Source organism: Rhinoderma darwinii, chromosome 6, assembly GCF_050947455.1.
Source record: "Rhinoderma darwinii isolate aRhiDar2 chromosome 6, aRhiDar2.hap1, whole genome shotgun sequence".
Classification (NCBI taxonomy): domain Eukaryota; kingdom Metazoa; phylum Chordata; class Amphibia; order Anura; family Rhinodermatidae; genus Rhinoderma; species Rhinoderma darwinii.
Genome location: NC_134692.1, coordinates 79,244,077 through 79,270,374, shown reverse-complemented (window position 1 = coordinate 79,270,374; position 26,298 = coordinate 79,244,077).

Sequence of the window (26,298 nt, the reverse complement as noted above, 5' to 3'; positions counted from 1 at the left end):
ATCCCTCTGATGCAAATCCACTTTGTTTCACTTCCATCTTGTACTTGCTTGTTTCACTTGAATGTATAGTGATATATGGAATGCTGAGGTCAGTGGACCATGACTATTTTATCAGCATTGTAATTTAGCTTATGTTGTGATCTCTGCTTATAGGTTTATGCAGTTTACATTACCTTGCATATAAACTTTTATATATTTTGCTCACCTGTTTAAGCAGTCTACAGTCCCTCATTACTATATACATATATTTGTAAGCATCCAGTGGAATCTTTTCCATCTATTCTAGGGAGTTCATATATTTCATGCACCGTTTTCTATGCAGTTCAATATATATTCAGTCGAGTATCCATGTTTTTACTGTTGGTTTATGGATTCTTTTATTATCATACAGTGTATTTCATGTCAATAAAGTATTTTTGTATTTTTTCATTATTCTATTGTCTCTCAGCATTCATTGTTTCTTCTATTGGTCTTATTTAATATTTAAAAGGCATGCTTTGTTCCATTATCTATGATATACATAAGCTGACATCTTGGTCTAGTCCTCCTTTTTCGTTATACTTTGTGTTCTTTTACTGTATTAGGTGTTGTTTTATTTCCTTCAATAATAATGTTTCAGATGGATGCTCTAGATCTAACCACATTATGGTACCTTATGCAGGGCCGCCATCAGGGGGGTACTGGGGGTACTGCAGTGAGGGGCCCGGGCATAAATTTAGAAAAAAGGGGCCCGCACTCTGCCGCTGGAACTAATATACTCACGGCAGTGTGGCTCTTACGATTTCATTTCGGTGAAAGGAACAGGTCCCATCACAAAGCAGGGGCCCGTTCATTACATCAGAATAAAACCGTAAGGGCCCGCTGGAGAGTGAGATGTGCCCGCCCCTCCTCCTCCACAACAGCGTGACAGCGTGTGGGGAGGAGACATCACAGCAGCGGGAGTTATGAGCTCAGCCTCGGAGGATACGTCCAGCAGCAGCAGCAGCCGTCGTCTTCTTCTTCAGACACAGTGAGTACTAACTTATGTCTGTGTCCGGCTGCTGCTGCCCGGAGCCTCCTGAAAAGATCTCCTCCTGCCCCCATAGAAAGTAAATATCTTCCCCACCTCTGTATTATGTTAACACTGCAGCATAGGATTGTATCAGCTCTACGGCTCTTATCTCCCGTCCTGTGTAACATGTGCAATAAACCTGTCTTCTCCCTCTGTTTACACAGGACAGGAGAAAAGAGCCGTTGTAGAGCTGATAGTGATACAATCCTATGCTGCAGTGTGAACTAATACAGACGTGGGGAAGAGTTTTGCTTTCTATGAGGATGGGGTAGAGTTAGATGATAATGGGGGCAGGGAGATGATAATGGGGGCAGGGAGATGATAATGGGGCAGGGAGATGATAATAGGGGCAGGGAGATGATAATGGGGGCAGGGAGATGATAATGGTGGCAGGGAGATGATAACGGGGCAGGGAGATGATAATGGTGGCAGGGAGATGATAATGGGGGCAGGGAGATGATAATGGTGGCAGGGAGATGATAATGGTGGCAGGGAGATGATAATGGTGGCAGGGAGATGATAACGGGGCAGGGAGATGATAATGGTGGCAGGGAGATGATAATGGGGGCAGGGAGATGATAATGGTGGCAGGGAGATGATAATGGTGGCAGGGAGATGATAATGGTGGCAGGGAGATGATAACGGGGCAGGGAGATGATAATGGTGGCAGGGAGATGATAATGGGGGCAGGGAGATGATAATGGTGGCAGGGAGGTGATAATGGTGGCAGGGAGATGATAATGGTGGCAGGGAGATGATAACGGGGCAGGGAGATGATAATGGGGCAGGGAGATGATAATGGGGGCAGGGAGATGATAATGGGGGCAGGGAGATGATAATGGGGCAGGGAGATGATAATGGTGGCAGGGAGATGATAACGGGGCAGGGAGATGATAATGGTGGCAGGGAGATGATAATGGGGGCAGGGAGATGATAATGGGGCAGGGAGATGATAATGGGGGCAGGGAGATGATAATGGGGGCAGGGAGATGATAATGGGGCAGGGAGATGATAATGGGGGCAGGGAGATGATAATGGGGGCAGGGAGATGATAATGGGGCAGTGAGATGATAATGGGGCAGGGAGATGATAATGGGGGCAGGGAGATGATAATGGGGCAGGGAGATGATAATGGGGGCAGGGAGATGATAATGGGGCAGGGAGATGATAATGGGGCAGGGAGATGATAATGGGGGCAGGGAGATGATAATGGGGGCAGGGAGATAATAATGGGGCAGGGAGATGATAATGGGGCAGGGAGATGATAATGGGGGCAGGGAGATGATAATGGGGCAGGGAGATGATAATGGGGGCAGGGAAATGATAATGGGGCAGGGAGATGATAATGGGGCAGGGAGATGATAATGGGGGCAGGGAAATGATAATGGGGCAGGGAGATGATAATGGGGCAGGGAGATGATAATGGGGGCAGGGAGATGATAATGGGGCAGGGAGATGATAATGGGGCAGGGAGATGATAATGGGGGCAGGGAGATGATAATGGGGGCAGGGAGATGATAATGGGGCAGGGAGATGATAATGGGGCAGGGAGATGATAATGGGGCAGGGAGATGATAATGGGGCAGGGAGATGGCATTGGGTAGGGAGGGAAATGATGCTAGAGTGGGAAGGAGATAATAATGGAGTGAGGATGGCACTTGAGTAGGGATGCACGATGCATCAAAACTTCCATACGGTTTCGATACCGTGCACCCCCAAACGGTTCGATGCTGTTATTTCATGTATTTCGATACTAAGCTGTGCGGCCACACAGCTCAATATTGTAATACATGAATGTATGAGAGCGGAGCCGCGGCTGTGTAATACAGTCACGGCCCCGCTCCGGAGTCCTGACATGTGCGCGCCGCCAGGATTATGTGATGCGGCCAGCACTGCACTAATGAGCGGCGGCACTGAAAACAGAATATGGCGGGCGCACTACAAAACACCCCCACATGTTCTGTCTTCAGTGCCTGAACCGCCGCTCATTAGTGCAGCGCCGCCCGCATCACCTCGTGCTGACCGCGTGCGGGGCGGGGCAATGGCTGTATTACACAGCCGCAGTCCCACTCTATAAAGGCAGAGATCAAAGAAACCTCTCATCTCCGCCGCTATTCCCCTGAATGCTGCGATCAAAGCTGACTGCAGCATTCAGCGGAAAATAAGAAGGGGGGATGCCCCTTGGATCACGTCACAGGAATCCCTGTGACGCGATTGAGGGACATACCATATATGGGCAGACAGCCCAAGGTCCAATGAAGGACCCCAGGGCTGTCTTACCATATTTCCTGTTAGGGCATACTCAGGTCTGTCCTAACAACTGCCTGTGTACATAGATATATGACAGTGCATTAAAGTTTAAAAAATAAAGTAAAAACATAAAGTAATGTGACATTTAAAAAAAATACACATACACCTTTTTTACAAAACACATTAAAATAAGTCTCAATACATAAAATATACACATTCAGTATTGGCGCGGCCGTAATAACCTGCACAACAATTCTTTTGCATCATTTATGATGTGTACGCTGTAAAAAATAAAATAAAAACTTCTTTCACTTAATAATGTGGGGCACGAGGTGCGATGAATTTAACCTCCATGTGTCTCACATTAATAGTAATTAACCCCATCATGTACCTCACACATTAACCCATTATAATTGAGGAACATGATGGGGTTACTTACTATTAATGTGTGGCACATGGAGGTTAAATTTACCATCACACCTCGCGCCTCACATAAGAAATGGAAGAACTGTTTTGTTTTTTTATTACTGTTGGCAAAGTATCGCTTTGTTATCGAAATCGCAATACTACACAAAGCATCGGTACCGAAGTCCAAATTCTGGTATCGTGACATCCCTCCACTGGAGGAGGCATTATACAATGGGGGGGGGGGGGGGGTAATAATTGGGTGAAAAGTGATGATATCTGAAGGGAGGTGAGAAATTATACATGGGGATGGGTAGAGGAAGGAGAGAGTATACCTGGGTAGGGGGAGAAAGCTTATACCGGAGGCATAGTTAGCAACAGTCCTGAATTTGCAGGGACTGTCCTGAATCTACAGCGGCAGCCCCGGCAAATTACTGTCCCAGTCGTGTCTCAGCCACTGCCATATTCAATTGTATCTGCGTCCACAGGATGCAGATACAATTGAATACTATGGCAGAGCAGGAAAGTATCAGCTTCCTGCTCTGCCATTCACCCATCCAGGAGCGGAATCCCTGGTCAGAGAGTTGCCGACACTCTGGCCGGGGATTCCTCTCCTAGAGGTAGCCCCTGAGGTCACTGTCCATATATGGACAGTGAGGTCAGGGTCTCCTCCCGGACTGGAATCCCCTGTAGAGAGTGCCACACACTCCCCTGTGGTTAGCGCCGAACATACCCCCTGTAGATAGCGCTACACACACACTCCCCTGTAGATAGTGCCACATACTGCCCCCTGTAGATAGCACCACACAATCCCATGTAGATAGCGCCACACAATCCCATGTAGATAGCGCCACACCCACCCTGTAGATAGCGCCACACACCCCCCCTGTAGATAGCGCCTCACCCACCCCTGCAGATAGCGCCACACACAACCCCCTGTAAATAGCTCCACACACACTCCCCTGTAGATAAAAGTCTAAATGCTAAACTCTGGCCACAGGTAGGGTTCTGTTGGAAAGGTGTCTGAATTACCTAACAGGTCTGGTCTAGGATCTGAATTTTTTTCTGGTTTGGTGTCTGAATTAATTTTGTTGTGTGGTTTTTACACAGATAACGTGTGTGCAGCGTGTGAAGAGAATGCAAAAGTATCATCCAGGCATGCCCGTGGCGGTGGGAGATCTTAGGGACTACATTTTGGTGAGTCACTCTGCTGTGTATAGGGCTTCAGTGCAATGATTTTTGTTTATATTGCCCTCCTACATCCTGACAGATTCTACACACACACACACACACACACACACACACACACACACACACACACACACACTTTCCCTTTTTGCCCCCCACAGAGCCGCTCTCTCTTGTCTCTTCCCTATCACTCCACAGAGCCCCTGTGAGGTTGCGTCTCCCCCCTGGCTACCACTGCTACCTTCAGTTCTCCCAGCCCTGGCACTTAGTCTCTCCCCTTTGCCCTCCGACACCCACCTCCTGTCTCTGCCCTGCTCCTCCAAAGAGTTTTCTTTTTAATGTGCCCTACCTCACGCCCCTTTACATTCCACCCCCCCTCCTAATAACGAGGGGGGCGGGGGCCCAGACTCATTGGCAGTATGGGGCCCAGAAATTCCTGATGGCAGCCCTGACCTTATGTCTTGTTAGGACAATGTTGCCTAAGCGTTGCCAAAATGGCATTTGTATTGCTCTATGTCAATATGTACCTGAAATATGAATAATTGTCATGTTATGCATCTATCCTTTGATAATTAATTGTACCTTCCTCTTCCTCTTTCAATAAAAAGAGATTTTTTCCAAAAAAACGCACCGCATGTCAATTTCTGAACGCTTTTTCCACTCCGCATTTACGCAGCGTGTGGATAACAGTTGTTCAAATCTCATCCACTTTGCTGCTACTATATTATTCTGTGGATTTTCCGCAACAAAATATGTTGCTGAAAATCCACAATATTTACGCTACGTGTGAACTGACCGAGCAGTTGCACATCTAATGCAAATCTAACTTTCCTGAGTCGCGCGAGTGTGCAGCAAAGTGTGAGTTTGAAGATAAGTGCATAGTTAAACAAGGGGACATAGTTTAACCAAAGGACATAGGAAAATAAGGTTTGATACATTTTCTTTGAGCATTCTTGTGTATTCTGTACTACAAAAGTTTTTTTGTCTTGCTATACTATTATCCCCATTTAAAAATGTGCTCCATGGACAGTGTTACCAGGTGTGTCTTGTGCAATGTATGCATGCCTTCAACAGCCGTTTGAGGGTGAATATCTTTGCACTAGATGCATGCACGTTGTGTATTTGGAAGCCCAGATACTGGAACTAAATATGCAGCTTGCAACACTTAGGAGCATTGCAAACCTGGAGAGGAGATTAGAGCTCACTGAGCAAACACTGGCTGGGGCCAGTGAGATGGAGGTGGGTGGAAGAGGGCAAGCTCAGGATTAGAGATGAGTGAACCGGGACAACCGAACCCGGTTTCGGTCCGAACTTCCGGAAAAGTTCGTTTCGCAGCGAATCCGAACTTCACTGGGTCCGGCCGAACCCGTTTTGACCGAACCCGGCTACATTTTGGCACCTGCCGCATGTTACATCTAAAATGGAGATTTCACAAGATCACCTGACATCAGGCTACCCCATAATGCCTTGCAAACGGCTCTCCCAGCCAATCGGGAGGCAGCATAGGGGCGGGCTCAAGCCTGCAATAAAAGTTTATGCACGGAGCTCAGCGGCCATTTTACAGACAGGAGCTGTAGGGATAGCATCTCTGTGCAGTAAGGGAAAGCTTTAGGAATCTAAAAGGCAGGAATCCAGCAATCGAAGGGGCTCATCCACTACTCACTACTCAGCCAGTGTGTGAATACGCTTTTATAAGGGGCTCATCCCCGTTGCATCCAACTTGCAATACAGGCAGGCTTTGTAGTACTACAACACCCAGCATTCCCTGAGTCAGTGCACAGTGGCTGATAGAAATTCTGATTCATTGCCATTTGCCAAGCCAGTGTCAGTGTGTGAATACGCTTTTAGAAGGGGCTCATCCCCGGCCGTTAACATAACAAACAATCCAACTTGCAATACAGGCAGCCTAGTAGTACTACAAGGCCCAGCATTCCCTGAGTGCACTGCATCGAGGCTGATAGAAATTCTCATTCATTGCCATTTGCCAAGCCAGTGTCAGTGTGTGAATACTCTTTTAGAAGGGGCTCATCCCCGGCCGTTAACATAAATAACAATCCAACTTGCAATACAGGCAGCCTTTGTAGTAGACGTAGTACTACAACGCCCAGCATTCCCTGAGTGCACTGCAGCATGGCTGATAGAAATTCTCATTCATTGCCATTTGCCAAGCCAGTGTCAGTGTGTAAATACGCTTTTAGAAGGGGCTCATCCCCGGCCGTTAACATAACAAACAATACAACTTGCAATACAGGCAGCCTAGTAGTACTACAAGGCCCAGCATTCCCTGAGTGCACTGCAGCGAGGCTGATAGAAATTCTCATTCATTGCCTTTTGCCAAGCCAGTGTCAGTGTGTGAATACGCTTTTAGAAGGGGCTCATCCCCGGCCATTAACATAACAAACAATCCAACTTGCAATACAGGCAGCCTAGTAGTACTACAAGGCCCAGCATTCCCTGAGTGCACTGCAGCGAGGCTGATAGAAATTCTCATTCATTGCCTTTTGCCAAGCCAGTGTCAGTGTGTGAATACGCTTTTAGAAGGGGCTCATCCCCGGCCATTAACATAACAAACAATCCAACTTGCAATACAGGCAGCCTAGTAGTACTACAACGCCCAGCATTCCCTGAGTGCACTGCAGCGTGGCTGATAGAAATTCTCATTCATTGCCATTTGCCAAGCCAGTGTCAGTGTGTGAATACGCTTTTAGAAGGGGCTCATCCCCTTCCGTTAACATAACAAACAATCCAACTTGCAATATAGGCAGCCTAGTAGTACTACAAGGCCCAGCATTCCCTGAGTGCACTGCAGCGAGGCTGATAGAAGTTCTCATTCATTGCCATTTGCCAAGCCAGTGTCAGTGTGTGAATACGCTTTTAGAAGGGGCTCATCCCCGGCCGTTAACATAAATAACAATCCAACTTGCGATACAGGCAGCCTAGTAGTACTACCACGCCCAGCATTCCCTGAGTGCACTGCAGCGTGGCTGATAGAAATTCTCATTCATTGCCATTTGCCAAGCCAGTGTCAGTGTGTGAATACGCTTTTAGAAGGGGCTCATCCCCGGCCCGTTAACATAACAAACAAATAACAATACAACTTGCAATACAGGCAGCCTTTGTAGTAGTGGTAGTAGTAGTACTACAAGGCCCAGCATTCCCTGAGTGCACTGCGGCGTGGCTGATAGAAATTCTCATTCATTGCCATTTGCCAAGCCAGTGTCAGTGTGTGAATACGCTTTTAGAAGGGGCTCTGAAATGTCTGGGAAAAAAAAGGTGGTGAAAGGACGGGGTAGAGGAAAAAACACCCATGCCGTCTCCTCTTCCAGTCCAAATGTTGGATCTGTTGGTGCCAGACCCAGTACCAGCATTTGTGGCACAAGACATGTGCCCAGTTCCACTAGTAGCAGCTGCCATGTGGCTGCTGGTAGTAGTATCACCAAGCCAGACTTGTCCATCTCCTCCGGTGGGCGGGTTATTTTAGACAATACGGCCATTGTGGACTGGTTGGCTGGCTCGCGGTCATCTCAGCAGGAAGACTCTGACGATCTGGCTTCAAGCCAGGTTTCGTTGGATTCCAGATCCTCTACAGTTCCTTGGCACAGTGACAGTAGTAATATAGGTATTTCTAGCGTTTCCATTCCATCATCTATGTCTTCGCTCCCCCTTCCTAGCGGGAAGCCATCTTTCCTGAGAGTCTTAAGAGACATCTCCTCGGGTGCAAAGGAAGATACTGAACAACATAGTGATGATAATAATGATTTGTTTTCCGCGAGTCAGCCAACGGAGTGTGTTGCGGCGGTGGTGGAGGTGGAAGCGGTGTCCGAGACGCATAGCTGCGGTAGTGGGGATGTTGGTGGTGGTAGCCGTGGTGGCAGACGCAGTAATGAGGGGGGGCATGGAGCCCGCCATGATGTCACATCGCATTCACAATACAGTGACAGAAGTGGCGAGGATGATGAGGAAGGCTATGATGATGATGTTGTTTTAGACAGGACGTGGGAACCAGGTGACGAGGTGATGATGGCGTCAGAGGAGGAGGGTAGTAGTGGCGGCACTGGCCGTGATAAACAGCCAAGCCGAGGTAGGGGCAGAAGTCAATCTGCAAAACGTTGTAGCGGTAGGGTCAGCTCAGGAGCCGGTGACGGCGACACTGATGCTGGTGTAGGCTCCCGAAAAAAGCCTGCCAGACAAGGGGCAAGCTCGGGTGGTGGTGGTGGTGGTGGTGGTGGACGTGGTACTACCTCTTTACGGTACTCTGCCGTGTGGCAATTTTTCTGTACCTTCCCGGAGGACGAAAACCTGGCACAGTGCCGTATCTGCAAATAGAAAGTAAGGCGTGGGCAGGGCAGCAATGTAGGAACTACCGCTCTACGTAAACACATGGAGCGGCATCACAAGGCCATGTGGGACAATCGACATGCCCCACCATCATCATGTACATCTAATGAAGACCCCTCTTCCGCTGCTGCTCCGAGTCCCTGTCATCTAAGTAGTAGCCAGGCCTTATCCACCATGTCGTTGTCATCATCATCATCACTGTCATCTAGTGCTCCTCCTACGTCCCGTCAGTTATCCATTACGGAATCGTTGTCCAATAAGCAACAATATATACCCAGTCATCCACTTGTCGTGCGGCTTAATTCACACCTGGCTAAGTTGTTGGTGGTGCAGTCGCTGCCGTACCACCTGGTCGACTCCGCCGGCTTCAAGCAATTGATGGCGTGCGCTCAGCCTAGGTGGCGAATACCTAACCAACATTACTTCTCCAAAACAGCTGTCCCTGCCTTGCACAAGCATGTGGAGGAAAAGGTGTGCCAGTCCTTGCAATTATCCGTGTGCAGCAGGGTACATGCCACCGTCGACACGTGAAGCAGCAACTATGGGCAGGGACAGTACATGTCTTTCACGGCCCACTGTGTCAATATTTTGCAGTCCGATGCACCACCGCAGCAATGCCAGGCATTACCACCTCCACGCTTGTATCTTTCTGGTTCAATTCCGGACACCAGGCGCCTACCATCCTCCTCCTCCTACTCCTCCTCCTTGCCTTCCTCCTTGGAGGTCTTCCCGTCCCCGACAGGACACAGCGTATCTTCCACTCCTCCTCCCTCCTCTTTTCATAGGTGCAAGGTGAAGCGCCACAACGCCACTTACCTGCTGAGCCTGGGCGAGGAAAGCCACACAGGGCAGGAGCTGCTGCTGTGCATTAAGGAGGAAATCGCACGCTGGCTGTCTCCTCTGAAACTCACACTGGGCAATGTTGTCTCTGATAACGGGAAGAACGTTGTGGCTGCACTGCGTCTAGGTCACCTGACACACGCTCCTTGCATGGCACATGTGATCAATCTGGTCATAACATGCTTCTTAAAGTCATATGTTGGTTTGAAGGGTGTGCTGGCCATGTCCAAGAGGGTTTGTGTTCGCTTTAGAGGTTCGTATGCATTTAAGCACGCCCTCCTGGACTTGCAGCGTCAAAACAATCTCCCAGAACACTGCCTGATTTGCGACGTTCCAACACGCTGGAATTCCACAATGCACATGTTGGACCGTCTGTACGAACAGCGGAAAGCCGTGAATGATTTCCTGATGCAGCAGACGGGCAGCGTTTGGAGCCAGTGTAATTTCGAGCTCAGGCACTGGTAGCTGGTTAGAGAGTAGTCAAGACGAGAGTGAATCAGAGCAACAATGAGAGTTTTGGCGGTTTCCTCCGTAAGAAAAGAGCGGATTCTGGAGATATTTTTGAGGTGAAAATGACAGGAGCGTGAAAGTGATTGTATGTGAGGAGTAAAGGAAAGATCTGAGTCAAAAATAACCCTGAGACAGCGGGCGTGCTGCTTAGGAGTGATGGTAGTGCCACACACAGAGATGGAGACATCAGGTTTAGGGAGGTTAGTAGATGGTGGGAACACAAGGAGCTCAGTTTTAGAAAGATTCAGTTTCAGATAGAGAGAGGACATGATGTTAGAGACAGCGGACAGACAATCACTGGTGTTCTGTATTAGAGCAGGGGTGATGTCACGGGAAGAGGTATATAATTGGGTGTCATCAGCGTAGAGATGGTACTGGAAGCCAAATCTGCCGATGGTTTGTCCAATAGGAGCTGTGTAGAGAGAAAAGAGCAGCGGACCTAGGACTGATTCCTGAGGAACCCCGATAGCAAGGGGAAGAGGAACTAGCAAATGACACACTGAATGAGCGGTCAGAGAGATAGGAGGAAAACCAAGAAAGAGCCGCGTCCTTGAGGCCAATAGAGTGGAGCATGTTAAGTAGGAGTTTGTGGTCTACAGTGTCAAAGGCTGCAGAGAGATCCAAAAGAATCAGGAGAGAGGATTTACCGTCCGATTTAGCCGCCAAGAGATCATTTGAGACTTTAGTAAGGGCAGTTTCTGTGGAGTGTAGAGTGCGGAAACCAGATTGTAAGGGGTCAAGAATGGAGTTAGCAGAGAGATAGCGGATAAGGCGAGAGTACCAGGAGTTTGGAGATGAAGGGCAGATTAGAGACTGGTCAGTAGTTGGCAGCGCTGGATGGGTCAAGAGTTGGTTTTTTCAGTAATGGGTTTATAATGGCATGTTTAAAAGCGGAGGGAAAGATACCAGAGGAAAGAGAGAGGTTAAATATTTTACTCAGGTGACTAGTGACAGCTGGGGAGAGGGACTGGAGGAGGTGTGAGGGGACAGGATCACTAGGGCAGGTAGTAGGACGAGAAGAAGAGAGGAGCCTCGAGACTTCTTCAGTTATTAGGTCAAATGCTGAGAGTGAAGAAGAGGGAGTGCGGGAGGGAAGGGGATCGATGTTACTAGGGGACTGGGAGATAATATCATGCCGGATGTTGTCAATTTTAACTTTAAAATAGTTGGCTAGGTCTTCAGCACTGAGATCTGTGATTGGGGTCTGCACTTTAGGACTAAGGAGGGAGTGAAAAGTATCATAGAGGCGTTTTAGATTATTAGATAGTGTGGAGATGAGAGAAGTGAAATAGACTTGTTTGGCGCGGTGAAGGGCAGAGTTGTAAGTTTTGAGCATAAATTTGTAATGGAGGAAATCTGCATCCAAATACGATTTTCTCCACAGTCGTTCGGCACATCTCAAGCACCGCTGAAGAAAGCGGGATTGAGGCGTGTGCCAGGGTTGTCGTCGTCTTTGTTGGGTGGTTCAGAGTGTAGGGGGGGGCTGCTTCATCCAATGCATTTTTGAGAGTGTTATTGTAAAGTTTGGCAGCCAGATTGGGACAGGAGAGGGAAGAGATAGGGGACAATGAGGACTGTAGACTGTCTATGAGTTTCACAGTGTTAATGGCATGTAGATTTCTGTATGTCTGATACATAGGGATGACCTGAGGAGGCAGAGAATATTTGATAGTAAAGGAGAGAAGATTGTGGTCAGAAAACGGGAGAGGAGAGTTAATAAAGTCAGAAACTGAGCAGACCCGGAAGAAGACCAGGTCAAGCGAATGCCCGTCTTCATGTGTAGGAGAGTTAGTAAGTTGTGACAGACCTAGGGACGAGGTTAAAGATAGAAACTGGGAGGCATATGAGGAGATTGGATTATCAATGGGGATGTTGAAGTCACCCATGATGAGAGTGGGTGTTTCAGAGGATAGAAATTGTGGAAGCCAGGCAGCAAAATGATCCAGGAATTGGCGGGGTGAGCCCGGGGGGCGGTAGACAACTGCCACTCAGAGGGAAAAAGGGTGAAAGAGTCTGAGGGTGTGGACTTCAAAAGAGGGAAATGTGAGTGAGGGGACCGGGGGAATGACCTGGAAAGTGCAGTGAGGGGAAAGAAGTATACCTACTCCTCCACCCTGCCTGTTCTCAGGTCTGGGGGCATGAGCGAAGTGGAGACCACCATAAGATAGAGCAGCAGGGGATGCAGGCCTGCCCCACCACAGGGCTTTGTCTGTGACTGTCCAGTCTGTTTTAATGTGCTGCTACTACTACCACAACCCTTGCTGTCTAGAGATGAGCGAACTTATCAAAAGTTCGGTTCGGCTAGTTCGCCGAATTTCCCGAAAAAGTTCGATTCGGACCGAACCTGTAATTTCCGTGCGCCGAGCATGCTACTGTCCAGGGTGCTGATAGAGTTAATGGGCTGCACTAACTCTTTCAGCAACCTTGACAGTACATGCTCGGCTAGCGGAAAATAAAATTTTAATGTAATTTAAAAAAAATAATAATACGTTCATACTTACTTTCCTCCTGTCCGGCCTCCAGCGATGATGTTTCATCCATGTCGCCGCTGCAGCCAATCACAGGCTGTAGTGACGGTCACACACGTCAGGATGACGTCAGAAGGCCGGCCTCCAGGGATGACGCTTCATCCCACGTGACCGCCTCTGCAGCCAATCTCAGGCTGCAGCGGCGACATGGATGAAACGTCATCGCTGGAGGCCGGACAGGAGGAAAGTAAGTATGAACGTATTATTTATTTTTTGGGGCATGTATGTATGTTGGCATGTATGTATGTATGTATATATGTGCATGTATGTTGGCATGTATGCATATATGTGCATGTTTGTATGTATATTTGCATGTATATATTTGCATGTATGTATGTATGTATGTATGTTTGCATGTATGTATGTTTGCATGTATGTATGTTTGCATGTTTGTATGTATGTTTGCATGTATGTATGTTGTCATGTATGTATGTATATATGTGCATGTATGTTTGCATGTATGTATATATGTGCATGTTTGTATATATATTTGCATGTATATATTTGCATGTATGTATGTTTGCATGTATGTATGTTTGCATGTTTTTATTTTTGCATGTATGTTTGCATGTATGTTTATATATATGTGCATGTATGTAATTATGTTTGCATGTATTTATGTTTGCATGTATATTTGTGCATGCTTGTATGTATGTATGTATCTTTGCATGTTTGTTTGTATGTATGTATGTTTTCATGTGTGTGTGTGTGTGTGTGTGTGTGTGTATGCATGTATGTATGTATGATAGTTTGCATGTATGTATGTATATATGTGTGTATGTTTGCATGTATGTATATTTTCATGTATATATGTGCATGCTTGTATATATGTATGTTTGTATATATGTATGTATGTATGTTTGCATGTATGTTTGTTTGTATATATGTCTGTATGGCCATGTATGATACTGTCTGCTGGCGCCCTGTATATAAGTCAACTTCGCGGCAGGCTTCTATACATGGCATAACAGTCAGTATCACACATTAAACTGAATCTAAGCCTACCACATGTTTTATTTCATTTTTTATTTTTTTTACAGGTTTGGTGTTTGGACTACGTCGGTTTCGAGGACTACTTAGATGACGTTTTTTTTTTCTACAATAAAATGGTTAATGAGGGTTGTGTTGGGGGTGCTTTATTTCAATAAAATATTTTATCTGTATCTTTGTCTTTTCTTTTCAAATTTTATTACTACCACTTTAGTAATGGCCGCTGTCTGAGTGACAACATCCACTACTAAGGCAAGGCTTAGTGTTAGCCGGTGCAGAGGCTAACACTAACCACCATTATTACCCCGGTATCCACCACCACCAGGGGTGCCGGGAAGAGCCAGGTACGATCCAGTACCCGACCATCTGTTGTATTATGGTATTATGAGGCTGGGAAGGGCCAAAAACAGTGGACCTTCCCACCCTTGTAATGCTAGGCTGCTGCTGCTGTGTTGTATCTGGCTGGTTGTAAAAGTGGGGGGGACCCCACGTCATTTTTTTAAATTATTTATTTATGAATTTTTGATTTTTTTAAAAAAAGACATGGGGTTCCACCCAATTTATCATAACCAGCCACATACAACACAGTGTTATTAGCCTGGGAATGGACAAAACCAGTGGCCCTTCCCACCCATGTAATGCCAGACTGCTGCGGCCTTGTATATGGCTGGTTATTAAAAATGTGGGGGACCCGTCTATTGTTATGTTTGTTAAATTAAAAAAAAAAAACGACGTGGGGGTCCCCCCCATTTTTATAACCAGCCCGATACAACACAGCAGCAGCAGCCTAGCATTACAAGGGTGGGAAGGTCCACTGTTTTTGGCCCTTCCCAGCCTCATAATACCAGCCTATGGCCGCCCCAGTACCCGACCATCACAACAGATGGTCGGGTACTGGATCGTACCAAGCTCTTCCCGGCACCCCTGGTGGTGGTGGGTACTGGGTTAATAATGGGTGGTTAGTGCTAGCCTCTGCACCGGCTAACACTAAGTACCGCCTTAATAATGGACGCTGTCAATCAGCCAACTGCCATTATCTAGGCACTAATAAAGTTTAAAAAAAACCACAAAGACAATTATTTTTTATTGAAATAAGAAATCCCCAACAAAACCCTAGTTAACCATTTTATTAAAATTTGAAAAAACGTAGATCTACGCAGTAGTCCAACGAATCGAAGATGTAGTCCAATCGGTACATCAAAATCTGCAACAACATAAAAAAACAGTTATCAATGTGAACAAAGAAATACTTCTACTCACCTACACACATATATACACGCACACACAAACAAACAACCATACACAAACACACACATATATACACAAACACAACAAGATATATACACACACACACACACACACACACACATAAACAAACACACACACACATATACACGAGCTCACACATATACACAAACACATATACACAGTTATACACAAACACAACAAGATATACACAAACACACACACACACACAAACACACAGACAAACACACACATATACACGAACTAACACATATACAAACAAAAACACACATACCCAAACACACACACATACACAAACACACACAAACACACACATATACACAAACACACACATATACACAAACACAAATATACAAAAACACACGCACACAAACATCTACACACACACAGTTTACAGCAGCACAGAGTATTTCAGGAGATGAGCGTGCGGATCTTGTGCGGGGTGGTGACTTGCCAATCATGTGAAGGTGTTATTGAGGACAGGAGTGGAGGAGAGGTAACAGACTGAGCTACGTAATGGTGAGCAGAACTCACAGAAGCACAGAGTATTTCAGGAGAGGAGCGTGCAGATTTTGTGCTGCTGTGAACTCTGTTCTTACCATTACGTAGCTCAGTTGTACCTCTCCTCCACTCCTGTCCTCAATAACACCTTCACATGATTGGCAAGTCACCATCCCGCACAAGATCCGCACGCTCATCTCCTGAAATACTGTGTGCTGCTGTGAACTCTGCTCTTACCATTACGTGGTGACTTGCCAATCATGTGAAGGTGTTATTGAGAACAGGAGTGGAGGAGAGGTACAACTGAGCTACGTAATGGTAAGAGCAGAGTTCACAGCAGCACTGAATCTGCACACTCATCTCCTGAAATACTCTGTGCTGCCTTAAACTCTATGGACAGGTCAGGATCCTGTTTATTTTAAATGCTGCACAGTAGCACAGCCTTATATAGTGGATCGAGCGGGTTCCCCAGCAGCATTTAAAAGAAATAGGATCCTGACCTGTCCACAGAGTTTAAGGCAGCACAGAATATTTAAGGAGATGTGCACGGCCGGGCACGGCTGGCCACGGGCAGCCGGTCGTTTTTCCGAGCCGTGCTGCCATTATAAAATATATTACCCGTAATGACGGGTGGCTACATGTGTGCACCCGTCATTACGGCAGCGTTGCTAGGCGACATCAGTAAATAGTCACTGTCCAGGGTGCTGAAAGAGTTAACTGATCGGCAGTAACTGTTTCAGCACCCTGGACAGTGACTACCGATCACAATATAGAGTAACCTGTAAAAAAAAAAGACGTTCATACTTACCGAGAACTTTCTGCTTCCTCCAGTACGGTCTCCTGGCCGTTGCCTTGGTGACGCGTCCCTCTCGACATCCGGCACGACCTTCCTGGATGACGATACAACCCATGTGACCGCTGCAGCCAATCACAGGCTGCAGAGGATTCTGCAGCCAAATCACAGGCTGCCGCGTCAGAAAAGAAGGTCGGACTGGAGGAAGAAGAGGGACTCGTCACCAAGACAATGACCGGGTACGTATGAAATTCTTTTTATTTTATTTTTAATCAGCAGCCTCTTTTCTCTATCAGTGATTGATAGAGATAAGTGGCTGCCGATTTGTATAATATTTTTGACCGGGTTCGGTCAAAACGGGTTCGGCCAAAACCGGTGAAGTTCGGATTCGCTGCGAACCGAACTTTTCCGGATGTTCGGACCGAAACCGGGTTCGGTTGTCCCCGTTCGCTCATCTCTATTGCTGTCCATTGGCTACCTCTACTACCACCAATACACCTCCACTGCCGTCTGCTACAAGCAGGCCTGAGGCCAGCCCCACCACAGGGCTTTGTCTGTGACTGTCCAGTCTGTTTTAATGTGCTGCTACAACTACTACCACCCTTGCTGTCCGTTGGCTACCTCTACTACCACCAATACACCTCCACTGCCGTCTGCTACAAGCAGGCCTGAGGCCAGCCCCACCACAGGGCTTTGTCTGTGACTGTCCAGTCTGTTTTAATGTGCTGCTGCTACTACTACTACCACCCTTGCTGTCCGTTGGCTACCTCTACTACCACCAATACACCTTCACTGCCGTCTGCTACAAGCAGGCCTGCCCCACCACAGGGCTTTGTCCTGTGACTGTCCAGTCTGTTTTAATGTGCTGCTGCTACTACTACTACTACTACTACTACTACCACCACCACCCATGCTGTCCGTTGGCTACCTCTACTACCACCAATACACCTCCACTGCCGTCTGCTACAAGCAGGCCTGGAGGGCTTGTGAAAAGCAATTGCTTGTTGCTTTTACATCCATGTATGGATGAACCCCGGCAGGCATCTGCCAATAAAAAGGGTAAATTTTTGGAGGGCTTGTGAAAAGCCATTGCTCGTTGCTTTTACATCCATGTATGGATGAACCCCGACAGGCATCTTTCAATAAAAAGGGTAAATTTTTGGAGGGCTTGTGAAAAGCCATTGCTTTTTGCTTTTACATCCATGTATGGATGAACCCCGGCAGGCATCTGCCACCATAAAGGGTAAATTTTTTGAGGGCTTGTCAAAAGCCATTGCTTCTTCTTTTACCACCTTATATGTATGAACCCTGGCAGGCATCTGCCGCCAAAAATGGTTAATTTTTGTACCTTTTTTAACAATGCATTAAGCATACAACATGCACAAGTGCAGTGGTTTCTGTTAGTTATCACCGTGTCCCATCCGTTTTCCTATAGCCATACATGTTGGCGTAACTTTGACACTAACTTTGCCTTAAAGACAGCTCAAAAGTACTTGGATACACTCATGGGTGACCTAAGAGTGTTATACAGGGCTTCTAGGGCTTTTAAACAGTGTTATACATGATTTTTAGGGGCTTTCTTGAATTACAGGTTCGGTCAGAACTAGTTCGGTCCGAATCGAACTTTTTCATGAAATTCGGCGAACCAGCCGAACCTAACTTTTCATAAGTTCGCTCATGTCTAATTCTGGGTCAAGGTATTGGACCTTATTCGAAAGACTACAGGTAATACACTTCCCAGCACACCAGAGACAGTGTTGCTCTCCATGACTCCTGGTCACATTAATAAATGTACCTACAGCCTTGTCAGCTTTCTCCTGATAGCAGCCAGGACGGTTATCCCGCCTTTGGAAAACTGACGGGGCTCCTTCTGTGTCAGAATTGTTTGGAGAGGTACTCCATCTGCAGAGGATGGAAGAAGACACTATAGTGAAAAAATGATCAACTTAGGCACAAAACAATATAGAGATATGAAAATATATAAATTTTATTACATAAAAACATGAACAAGTTAAAAGATGGAATAAAAGATTAGTCACACAATGATATTGATGTCAACCTGTGCTAGACCAAGTATGAGTAATTTGCCATAATTATAAGCTAGTATCAGACACAATATTCAACAGCATCAAGTAAGGTAAGTCAAACAGAATATCAAGGATATATGGGTTTGCCGAATGAAAAAATGCAGATTGGTAAAATGTAATAGGATGAAAACTAATGATCATGTACAATACGCCACAGTAGGAAGGACTAGTGTATAGGTGCTGAAGAACAAGCTCATTGAAGTCAGAGATACCAGAGTAAGGTTACTGACTAGTAAAAAAATTGAGGCTTACATACCAGTGGACATAGTGACACACAGAGGAGACACCTGCACCAGACGCGCGTTTCGGCAACTGCCTTCGTCTGGGGGTGGCATCAACCTGGTCATATCCACTCCTATATACTGTCCGCCCCTTGTGTTGTGAATTGCGGAGGCTGAGTGAAACGACCGGAAGGAGGAAGTCGGGGTCAGACGAGGGGTATCAGTCGGATTGTAGACTGCGGACGGAATAAGCCTGGACCACTCCCCCCCCTCCATCAGCGCACCCTCCCACCGCTGGTTTACAGCCAAACGGTAGAGGAAAAAGAGAGATGTATGTAAATATAGCCACGGAGTGGAAATGCACATATGTCTAATGTGCAGTGAAAAGAATGGAATCATGGTTCCTAATGCGTATAAGTGGGCATAATAATACGTAATGTTATATGCAAGTGATAGAAACAAAAGTGTAAAGTGTCCCATGACAAAAAATACAAAAGGATAATATATATATTTTAAATTGAGCATTAATGGTAAAGGAATACTATGCACATATGTGCAGATGATAAGAAGAAAAGGGAAATAATATTGAAGACGGTCCGAGACAAATAATAAGGATATACAATAATTAAGGGACCAATGTCGTAAATATATGATAGAAGTGGATGAAAAAAGGAATACACACAATTACTGCAAAAAGTGAAAAAAAAAAAAAAAAGGGGGAGAAAGGAAAAAAGGGGAAGTAGAACAATAATTAAAAGGCACATAATAATATATAGAGTGCCCATGGAAGTGAATAAGCAATTGAATTGGTATGAGGGGAGCAATCGTAATAATTAATAAATGGATGCAAGAAAAAAATGAAAAGAGTGTGGAGTAATGGTGAAGACAACATAAACAGTGCACAGTTAATAGATTAGACACAATAAGGGCGGGTTCACACATGGCGGAATTGCACTTAAATTCCGCTGCGGACACTCCGCAGCGTTAATCCGCAGCGGAGCCGTTTCTACATTGACTTTCACTTTAATTTCGCAGTGTTCGTTTACACGATGCGTACAATTCCGCTGCGGAGCATAGGCTGCGGAGCGGAATTTGGTGTCCGCAGCATGCTCTGTCTGTTGCGGAGCAGTGGCGGACTCATGGCGGAATTTCTCCATTGACTTCAATGGAGATTCAAAGTTCCGCAATGAAGTCCGCAGCTGTCATGCACATGTCATGTGTGCTGCGGATGCGTCTTGCTTTTTTTACTTGACATTTCTTCATTCTGGCTGGACCTATGTATTTCTAGGTCTACAGCCAGACTGAGGAAGTCAATGGGGCTCCCGTAATGACGGGAGCGTTGCTAGGAGACGTCAGTAAATAGTCACTGTCCAGGGTGCTGAAAGAGTTAAGCGATCGGCAGTAACTGTTTCTGCACCCGGGACAGTGACTACCGATCTCAATATACATGTATCTGTAAAAAAAAATGAAGTTCGTACTTACCGAGAACTCCCTGTTTCTGTCTCCAGTCCGGCCTCCCAGGATGACGTTTCAGAGTAAGTGACGGCTGCAGCCAATCACAGGCCAAGCACAGGCTGCAGCGGTCACATGGACTGGAGCGTCATCCAGGGAGGTCGGGCTGGATGCCGAAGGAGGGACGCGTCATAAAGACAACGGCCGGTAAGTATGAATTTCTTTTACTTTCACTAGGGAAAGTGCTGTCCCTTCTCTCTATCCTGCACTGATAGGGAGAAGGGAAGCACTTTTCCCGCAGTCCGCAGCAGCTAGTCCGCATCAATTTTCTGCACATTTTGTGCAGATCCGCAGCCGTAATCCGCAACCCGGATTAGGTGCGGCATTGATGCGGACAGTTGCGGAGGAATTCCGCCATGTGTGGTCATGCCCTAAGGAATATCAAAAATATATTATAATGCAACCAAAATTGCATAATCATGAAACACGTCTGTAAATGCAAGAATCGTTTTTTAATTCTTCTTTCCTCCTTCCTGTAAAGTCCACTCGATAGCCTCCTCGAGAGATACAAAAAGGCAATTTATAGCTCTGTATGGGGGGGGAGAATGGATAAACGAGAGGGCAGTCAGTACAATAAAATGACAAAACATACGACGATTAAAAAACCCACTACGGAGTCAATGGTTACAGAAACGAAGCGAAACTCAAGGATTCGTTTAAGCCATGTGGAAACATTGTCCCAAGGGTCCATATCCAACGGGTCTCACATTGTACCAGTTTTTGCCTAGTAGCACCTCCTCTCATACCAGATATAATGTGGTCAATTCCCCTCACCTTCACTTTAGAAGAATCACAGGAATGGTGCAACTTAGTGTCGGGCCACTGGTTTAAGATTTTCCAAATTATCCACCCCTGATGCTCGCTTAATGTCGGTCATATGCTCTCTTACTCGAACCTTGAGTTCTCTAGATGTGAGACCAACATAGATTTTAGGGCAAGGACATACTGCATAGTATATTAGGGTATGTTCACACGGCGGGGCTCCGTAACGGCTGAAATTACGGGGATGTTTCAGCCTGAAAACATCCCCGTAATTTCAGCCGTACCGGCATGTGCAGGCGCTTGAACGCCGCGTCAATTACGGCCGTAATTAGCGCTGCTATTCATTGGAGTCAATGAATAGCGGCTCCAATTACAGCCAAAGAAGTGACAGGTCACTTCTTTGACGCGGGCGTCTATTTACGCGCCGTCATTTGACAGCGGCGCGTAAATATACGCCTCGTGTGAACAGACAAACGTCTGCCCATTGCTTTCAATGGGCAGATGTTTGTCAGCGCTATTGAGGCGCTATTTTCGGGCGTAATTCGGGGCAAAAACGCCCGATTTACGTCCGTAAATAGGCTGTGTGAACATACCCTTACGGCTTTTGTAGTGCAGGTTATTGAGTGAATGATATTAAAAGTTTTAGCACCTGAAGCATTTGTAAATGTTGTTGCCTTTTCTATGTTGGGGCATGTGATGCAATGTCCACAGGGGTTACATCCCCATTTAGGGCCCTTGGTCCCAAAGGGGTATTTCATTTTTATTAGGTCATAATGGCTCTTTACAAGATGGTCCTTTAAGTTTTTGGACCGTCTCGCTGTGATGCTCTGATATTTTGTAATAAATCTCTCCAATGTGGGGGTCTGTCAGTAAAATTGGCCAGTAGCGTTTAAAAATCTCCCTCATTTGTGGCCATCTAGAGTGGTAACTGGTGATGAATCTTACCTGGGTTTTTTTGTCTATTTTTTTCTTGGGGAACAGAAGGTCGTCTCTGGGAATGTGTTTTGCCCTCTGATAGGCCTTTTTGATGGAACTCATGCTGTATCCCCGGTCAAGAAAATTATTTTTTTAAGTCCTCTGCCTGTTCTTCAAATAGTGTGTCTGAAGAGGATATTCGTTTGATCCGCAGAAATTGTCCGATAGGGACTGCCTGAATGGTCTGCGGAGGATGGGAAGAAGAGGAATGCAACAGTGAATTCACGGAAGTCTCCTTACGAAAGACATCGCTATGGAGAAAGCCGTGTGCGTCCGTAAAGAGTTTGACGTCGAGAAACTCCAGTTGTTTGGAGTGTGACTTGTAAGTAAATTTTAAATTTAGATTGTTTGTATTCAGGTTGGTCATAAATACATCTAAATCAGACTGTGTACCCTTCCAGATGACCAGGATGTTATCAATGTAACGGGCCCAGAAGAGGACCCGTGCCATTGAGTCACCCCGGTCATCTGAGAAGAGATCCCTCTCCCACAGCCCCAGGAACAGGTTGACGTACGATGGTGCGCACGCTGCCCCCATTGAAGTGCCCTCGAGCTGTAGGTAGAAGGAGCCGTTGAAAATAAAAAAGTTATGTGTTAAAGCATACTCAAGCATTTTAATAATGAAGGAGCATAGAGGTTTTTCCAGATCAGACATGGAAAGAAAATATTCAGCTGCTTTAACCCCATCTGAATGTTTGATGCTCGTATAGAGGGATTCCACATCAATGATGACAAGAAGCATGTCTTTCTCAATGCTGACACCACTGATCTTCTGTAGCAGATCAGCTGTGTCACGAACATGAGAGGGTAAATTAATGACCACATTTTTTAGGTGAAAAATCAATAAATTTACAAATTCCCTCAGTTAAACTGCCCCTACCTGAGATGATGGGTCTTCCAGGAGGTTTTTTTTTCATTTTTATGGATTTTGGGAAGTAAATAAGGAGTAGGTATGGTGGGTTCATCGATGGAAAGTGCTGTACTTAGCTCTTTTGAGATTGTATTTTCTTCCACTGCTTGGGACAGTTTAACATGTAACTCAGATCTAAAAGACAATAGAGGGTTGAAGGTCAGTTTCTTGTAACATTGTTTATCCCGCAACTGCCTATTTGCCTCTGCCTCATACATGTTACAGGGCCACACCACCACATTACCGCCTTTATCCGCGGCCTTGAATACAACATCTTTTATTTTTTGTAATTTTTTTCAAGCTGTTTCTCTGTAGTGCAGTTAGATTGTCATATTTAATACTCCTCGGAATATTCCAAAATTCTTGGGTCACTGACTTAACAAATAGATCTACCACAGGGCATAGACTAAGGGCAGGAAAATGTTTAGATTTACTACGGATGCATGCTGCAATGTTACCTGCAACATCATTCTTGTGCTCATCCAAAAGGTCTTCAAGTGCTTTTAAAGCCTGCTGTTCCTCTAGTGTTGGAAATAGCTCGCTGTCCACCGGTTTATGGAACCATTTTTTTAAAATGAGTGAGCGGCCAAAAATGTGTAGGTCCTTCACTGCGGAAAACATGTCAAAGCAGGCACTTGGTGAGAAAGTCAGACCTTTTGCTATCAGTTCTAAATCAATATCAGAAAAAACATGTGTAGATAAGTTAATCACCTTTAAGCGACTGCTTTGATCTTGTATGTCTGGTCTCTTTTTCTTGGCCACCTGTCTCTGTGCGAGCTTTCTTTTGGGTCGGGTATTAGAGGTATAGTTAGATCTATAAGGTGCTTTGTCAGTTTCACTCTGAGATGAAACTGAGGATATTGATGGAGTACGACTACGGCCACCTGAGATGTGATTTCTTCTCCATCTATACACTTTATTATTATGGAAGTCTCCAACGTCTCTGGAGAATTTTTTTTATTTTGTTTAATGAACCTCTTTTTCCCAGTCAGAGTATTGGGCTTCAAGATTTTGTTTAAATTTAGACATATTGTCTGCTGACATTAGTGGAAACAATTGGGCCTGAACATTCCCTATTTCCATATCCAAAGAGAGTATTGTTTTTTGGTTGAGGTCAACCAAAAGTTCCATAAATTTCTTGGAGCTTTGGTTGCATACCTCTTCCCATTTAGAAACAAAACCTTCATCACTAATGAGGAAGGATGGAAAAATCTGGATCCTCAAACCCCTTGGGACAAGATTTCTCTGGATATAATTTTCCAGGAAAGTTTTATTCCACCAAACTTTCATGCGGCGATGTAATAAATTTTTATATTTATTCTGGAGTTCGCTAACGTTTCCGTAAACATTAAAACCAAGCATTGGAGACTCATCCTTGAAGACCTGTTCCATCAAAGACCGCCAGGCACATTCCCTGGCTTTATAATCCATAGGACCCGAGGTATTAAGCTCTGTGAGGACACAGAAGAAAATGGAATGAAAACCAATAAATACCCACAGAAAGGATATAGTTCAAATAGTGCAAGAAGAGTAATCATCTAACTATAAAACAAAGTTACAGACTGTATAGATGGCACTACATAGAAATCCTTTAATATTGACCTTGGTGCGTTGATCAAAAAATTACCGCAAGACACTATAGTGAAAAAATGATCAACTTAGGCACACAATATAGAGATATGAAAATATATACATTTTATTGCATAAAAACATGAACAAGTTAAAAGATGGAATAAAAGATGAGTCACACAATGATATTGACGTCAACCTGTGCTAGACCAAGTATGAGTAATTTGCCATAATTATAAACTAGTAACAGACACAATATTCAACAGCATCAAGTAAGGTAAGTCAAACAGAATATCAAGGATATATGGGTTTGCCGAATGGAAAAATGGCGATTGGTAAAATGTAATAGGGTGAAAACTAATGATCATGTACAATACGCCACAGTAGGAAGGACTAGTGTATAGGTGCTGAAGAACAAGCTCATTGAAGTCAGAGATACCAGAGTAAGGTTACTGACTAGTAAAAAAATTGAGGCTTACAAAAATTGAGGCTTACATACCAGTGGACATATGAAAGATGGATGGAAGAAGCGGTGCGACCTTCAAGTCTGACGTCTATACCTACCGATAAAGTTTGGCAAGACTGGATTGATTTCTGCTCTTCTTCATGCTCCTAAGTAGTGGTGATGGTGGGTTATAGTGAAATTTGGGAATTGGTGTTAAAGAGGATAAACATTTGTGGTGATGACCATTGCTAGGTAGAGACTCCCCAACAAAGACCCATTTTTAAAGTTATATGCCTCCCTTAGAGGGACTCGGATAGTTTTTTCCATCTCTTCTCATGACCTTTAAAAAGTATTCCAAATATAGAGGTGGTTGAGTTTTAGGGTCACCATGGTACTGCTACACTACCTTTGGGTGCTTGGATAGATATGTTCTTGTTTATTGTTCTTTTTCTTTACAATAAGGCTGGATTGTTCATTCAAATACTATATGTTACTTTAGCATTGCATACTAATTCGAACTGTATTGAATGGATGTACACTTCAGCAATTACGGATTGGTTCGGGATGTTATCTTTCCTAAATATCATTACTCTTTCTATGTTTACATTCTGAACCTATACCCTGCTGTGTTAGGGGAATTGTCTGTACTGTCTGAATTGTGTTTTTTGAGTTATGCCAGCATTCCTTTTTCCTTTTTGTTCTTTAACTTGTATTTTGTACTATTACAAAAATTTTGCATAAATAAAAGAATGTTAAAAAAATAAAATGCAGATGGAACCTGGGATCATTGGAGAAACACTCATATGCCATAAAGAGCATTTTATATTTCAAAAGTGATTTTTTTTGGCAACTAATGTGCGGTTGAATATCTCTGTAGTAAATGTCCTGTATGAAGAGAAAAAGGCATTTCTGCTGGAAAGCATCCAATTTTCTATGCAAATCATGCATCAGTGAAATAAAATGAGTGCAGATGCTAAAATGAAACACATCATGGCTAAAATAGAATGGTTCGAAAGTATGAGGTTTGCTGCCAATGTTCTAAAATTAAAATAATGGCCTTTGAAGATGCATGTGCAGATCTGCATTTGTAAACGATTTAAGGGGAAGAAGCACAAAAGAAAAAATAAATACACCCTTTATGGCTCCATGATTTTGTA